The following is a 5,797-nucleotide window of genomic DNA, read 5'->3' as shown; positions in this document are numbered from 1 at the left end:
TATATTTTAGACTAAGCCTACTTGTTGCTGTGGACCAACCAGCAATCTCCGGCTGCAGCTCAGAAGGAACAAAAGGGATGGGTAATGTAAAAATCTAGATTAATATTTTAATTCTGAGTAATTATCCTGCAAATCCTACCAGGTGATGGGAGTAAATAGGTGCTCCTAACCTGGAGGTTTCTTTTTGGGAAAATAAGACCTATGGAGCTCACCAAAGCCAAGTCTCATGCACCCAAATCTTACCAGGCATGACTGTAGCCACCAGTTATCTGGGAGTGTTGGAAGTCTTGGGATTTTTGAGCTGTCTTTACCCTTTTTTGTTTCGTTTTGCTACATGTTTTCTAATAACACAGTTTGTCTCTTCTACCTTCAGGCCACTGAACTCCAAACGATGGGAACCTTAAACAATAGCCCCCTTTTACCAAGGACCCTTAGATAGGCCTCTGAGGGAGATCTGATTGCTGTCTTCCCAAAACAGTGCCCTCTGTCAGCAGGAAGCAGTTAAGATTGGTCTTTGTCCTTATCCTTATTCTAATGGCAGTTGAATGTACTTCTTTAGAGGAGGGAATGATCCATGAAGAAAGCAGATAAGGGAACCTGCCCAGGGCCTTGTCTAGGCATGCCCACGACTGACTGGGGCCCCGCTTGTGCAGGGTGAAGCCAATGGGGATTTGCACCTTATGCAGGGGGAGGAGCCTGGCCTCCTCAGCTCATGTGTGGTGGCCTAGTATTCAATCTGTGAGGTGGGAGCCTGTTGGCAGGACTCCCTTTTTGTTTGCTGAGAGCTTTCTTTTTGCCTAATAAGTCAGCTCTCCTCTACCTTCAATGTGTCCTTGTGCCTAATTTTTTCCTGGTCATGGGATAAGAACTTGGATTTTAGCTGAACTAAGAAGCAAAAATCCTGCATCAATATGACAGACAAAAGAAAGCAAATTTTTAAAAAAGCCAGGTGCAGTGGCTCATGCCTCTAATCCCACCACTTTGGGAGGCTGAGATGGGCAAATCACCTGAGGTCAGGAGTTTGAGATCAGCCTGGCCAACATGGTGAGACCCTGTCTCTACTAAAAATTAGCCGGGCAAGGTTAGCTGGGCAAGGTGGTGTGTGCCTGTAATCCCAGCTATTCAGGCAGCTGAAGCAGGAGAATCACTTGAACCTAGGAGGCAGAGGTTGCAGCGAGTGAAGATTGCTCACAAAAAAATGCATTTATCTCATTTATGTTTATTAAAAGAACAGATATGTTTAGTCTTCATCTTATTTTTTATTTATAATGCTTTATATTCTCTTTTACTTTATATATTATCTTTGATTTGCTCTCTTTTTCTCTGTGTATTTTTTTCTGATATCTGAAAGGTCTGTTTTTAGTTCTTATATCAGTTATTTTTATAAATTTTATACTTTTTAACTCTTTCTTGATTTATAAAATTCACGTAGTGTCTAATGACTCTTTTTTATGAAATATAAAACATTTAGTAAACTATTCTCTGTCCCTCTCCCATATTTTCCCTCCTGATATTTTATTAACTAGCTTATATTGTTAATTTGTAAAGTTTTGCAACACATACATTGTATTCTACAATCAAAATGTCTACATTGGTAAATTTATTTCTATACATTTATTCAATATTCCCATTTTATCAAGATTTCTGTTTTTTTTTTTTTTTTTTAATCTTTGAAATAATTTGTTTACTTTTGAACACATGCATTGGGAGAACAAGGCTAATCCAGCCTGGGGCCTGCTTCCTGCTGCAACATTTCCAGGCCCTAAGAGTAGGCCAAGGCAAGGACATGAGCGCATCTTTCCATGTTAAGTAGTGGGAGATTCCCTAAGTAAAAGGCGTTTCCTCAAGTAGGACACATGCAGTCTCCAGCAACAGTGCTGGGGGTTGGGGGTTCTGGGGCCTTCAGGCCAGGGCACTCCCATGACTTGGGAGAAGCCACCTGGTGTTCCAGGCCCTGTCAGGTGAGGCTCCTGCAGCTCAGGCCAGACTCTTCTCAAATTTGGTTTAAAAAAGCAATCCATGGTCTCTTTGGAGGCTTGCTTCTTGCAGCAGCCACAGCACAGCTGAACACACACCTGTTGCCCTTTGGGTTACTGAGAGACAGGACTAGCTGGATTTCCTAGGCCAAGAATCCCTAAGCCTAGCTGGGAAGGCGACCACATCCACCTATAAACAGGGGGCTTGCAACTTAGCTCACAGCCGACCAATCAGGTAGTAAAGAGAGCTCACTAAAATGCCAATTAGGCAAAAACAGGAGGTAAAGAAATAGCCAATCACCTATCGCCTGAGAGCACAGAGGGAGGGACAATGATTGGGATATAAACCCCAGACATTCAAACAGGGAGGGGCAACCCCCTTTGGGTCCCCTCCCATTTTATGGGAGCTCTATTTTCACTCTATTAAATCTTGCAACTACACACTCTTCTGTTCCATGTTTGTTAGGGCTCAAGGTGAGCTTTTGCTTACCATCCACCACTGCTGTGTGCAGTGGCAGACCCACTGCTGACTTCTATCCCTCCAGATCCAGCAGTGTGTCTGCTGCCTTCTGATCCAGTGAGGTGCCCATGGCCACTCCCTATAGGGCTAAAGGCCTGCCATTGTTCCCGCAGGGCTAAGTGCCCAGGTTGGTCCTAATGGAGCTGAACACTAATCAGTGGGTTCCATGGTTCTCTTCTGTGGCCCACGGCTTCTAATAGAGCTATAACACTCACCACATGGCCCAAGATTCCATTCCTTGAAATTGGTGAGGCCAAGAATCCCAGGTCAGAGAACAAGAGGCTTGCCGCCATCTTGGAAGCAGCCCACCACCATTTTGGGAGCTCTAAGAAGAAGGACCCACACCCCCTCTCCCCTTTCCCGTGTAACATTTCCACATTGGTCAGACTTTGCATATTTTAGCTCCAGATAGGGTAGAAGGTCTTGTGGCAGATCCCCAGCTGCTTCTTTGCTTGTTCTTGGACAGGACGTCTGTGCAGCACTCCACCTCCTGGGTCTGCTTGTTGCACGCACCCACCTTCTCCTTGCTCACCTCCCTGGGCCCTGGCCCGAGGTAGGGCTGGCAGATCCAGGGGAAGGGCAAGTCGCTGGCTGTCTTTGCTACCTCCTGCCTGGATATTTCCTCCTGACACCACAGCTTCAACTCCTGGCTCACGCAGCGACCTCCTCCAGGGTCTTCACCTTGGCCAGCTCCTCTGGCAGCTGCTGATGTACCTGCAGTGCGCGGTGCCACAGCTTGAAGAGGTAGGCCCCGATGACGCAGGACAGTGGCCGGGGGTGCTCCTGCAGGATGTCCAGGTACTCCCTGGCCAGCTCCCACCCCACAGGGCTCCGGCCCTCAAATAGGGTGAGGTTGTACGGGTTACCCTCGGCTCTCATGAGTCCCTGCACGCGTGTGTCCTAAATGTAGCCCTCCACATTCCACAGGCACTGGATGTTTCCGTTTGCAAACACAAGGATGGCCACAGCCTTCCACACTGCTCACAGGACGCTGCGGCCGACAGGGGCCCCATGTGCTTCTTGGCACGCCCATGCAAGGTCAGCAACTGGCAGCTGGCCTTCTCCAGGATCTGGACGTACCTCATAGTCTTGTCAATCTCTGGGAAGACACGAATTTTGCATGTGACTGGAACAGAGTTTCTCGTGTGTCAGCTCAATCATTCTTTGGAGCAGGTCCCACTCGTCTGGCAGGTAGGCGCCACAGTGACCTCTCTTGGCTATCACCTGTAGGCGGCCCAAGTTCAGGCTGATGGCGTCACAGTAATCCTGAGCCAGGAGAGCTGTCTGAACTCACACCTCAGGGTCATTGGCACAGAACTGCAGGATGAGGGGCCCGGTCCTTAGGATACACCTCGCAGTACAGGTTTTCCTTTCAGTAGTTGGTGTTGTGGCTGAATACCTGGGTGTGCAGCGTGGGTGTGTAGCACAGCTGTGCCCCATGGCGGCGGTTCAGCAGCCTCCAGGCCAGCTTGCTCTGGTCACCATGGGGGCCACCATATGGCGCGGCCGTGCCCCAGGGTGCAACTCCAGAACTCGAAGCCCTGCTGCTTTGGCATGGTCTCCAGGTGCCCGAGGGTCCCGTCTTGTCAGCTGCGCACCGTTGGCTACGGAGGCGTCGGGTGCCGGGCGCCGGGTGCCGGGCGCCAGGTGCCGGGTTCCCAGGCCAGCCTGGCTCCCGCCCAGCCGCCTCCCGGGGTCCCTGCCAGTGCTCGGGCCTAAGCGAACACCTGCACCGCGCGGGGGCTGCTGCCGGGCCCAGGGCTCCAAGTTGCCACCCAAAATTTCTACTTTAATCTCGAGGTTGAGTCGGTTCTGTCATCCAATAGATTTTGCAGAGACTTCAGTGTTCTCCCAGTTCAGTGAGGTCTTAGGACACCTGCCTTTCATCTGTGTATCCCCTTGACTGAATATCATGCCCAGAGGTCGAACTTTGTTTCCCTCAGCCTTTTGTAGCTATTGCTACGTCGTGTGCTGTTAACAGCCTTTTTCCTCATGTAGTTAGTTGTTTTGTAAGGAAACACGAATAACTTTTTATTCTTAATTTCAGTAACTTAACCAGAATATGTGTTTATGTTGATAATCTGTATACTTTTTCACACTGCAGATTGCATTACTTCTTCCATTTATGAAAGTTGTTTTAAGAAAATAGTATCTATGAATATATTTTCTGTTTAATTGTCCTCTTTTTCTATAATCCTCTATATAATTTCTTCAATCTATTTTTTTTTTTTTTTTTTTTTGAGATGGAGTCTGACTCTGTCACCCAGGCTGGTGTGCAGTGGCATGATCTCTGCTCACTGCAACCTCTGCCTCCTGGATTCAAGCGATTCTCCTGCCTCAGCCTCCAGAGTAGCTGGGATTACAGGCATGCACCACCATGCCCGGCTAATTTTTGTATTTTTAGTAGAGACGGGGTTTCACCATGATGGCCAGGCTGGTCTTGAACTCCTGACCTCAGGTGATCTGTCCGCCTTGGCCTCCCAAAGTGCTGGGATTACAGGTGTGAGCCGCCGCGCCTGGCCTCAATCTGTTTTTCTTATTTTGCATCTGCAGTCATTCTCTTATGTCTTTCTCTCTAGGCCGCTGATTTGATTTTCAGCTGTGGTTGTTTTGCCCCATGCTGTTTCTAATTTCTTTATAATTTTTAACAGTGGTGTTTTGGTTTTTAATATTTACTTTGGTTTCATAAATCTCCCCATTCTTTTATTTTGACTGTATAGTTCTCCATTCAGCTTTCCAGTTTAGCTAACTTGCTATTACTACGAACAACCCTGAGATTAATATCCTTGCATATGTCCGCTTATAGGCTGAGCCTGTTTCTCGCATATGTACCCAGGAATAGGATTACTCAGTCACAGGGTCTGTTTTACTTTATTATTCCATTTGACAAACTGTTACCAAATTGCTCTCCAGAGGGTCTGCACCGGTCTACACTCCCATTTGTAGATTCTGTAGTCCCTTATTCATGTCAATGATTGACATTATCAGACTTTCTTTTTTTTCCCCAATCTTATAGTATAAAGTAGCATCATCTTGCTTTATTTTAAAAATTCTCCCTTTTATTTCACTTGTATTTCTCTCGATTAACAATGAGTTTGACATCTTTTCGTATATTTTATACTCTTTTGAGTTATTTTCTTCTATGGATTGCCTGCTCATATCATTTACCAATTTTTATATTGATTTTCCTTTTACGTGTTAATTATTGTTCCTTTGGGATACTAAAAGTTAGTTCCTTATTGGTTCAAAATATTGTAAATATCTCCTCCCAACCAATTATCTGTCATTAACTTTTTCTTGT

General features: G+C 46.6%; 1 pseudogene; it reads right to left on the bottom strand.

The window, feature by feature from the left end:
• Positions 1 to 1,378: 1,378 nt before the first annotated feature.
• Positions 1,379 to 5,307, bottom strand: LOC102120394 (tRNA-dihydrouridine(16/17) synthase [NAD(P)(+)]-like; annotated as a pseudogene).
• Positions 5,308 to 5,797: the final 490 nt, after the last annotated feature.

The sequence above is a fragment of the Macaca fascicularis genome, chromosome 6, assembly GCF_037993035.2.
Source record: "Macaca fascicularis isolate 582-1 chromosome 6, T2T-MFA8v1.1".
NCBI classification, from domain to species: domain Eukaryota; kingdom Metazoa; phylum Chordata; class Mammalia; order Primates; family Cercopithecidae; genus Macaca; species Macaca fascicularis.
The sequence above is the reverse complement of the archived record's forward strand: the minus strand, read 5'-3'. Positions and strand labels throughout refer to the sequence as shown.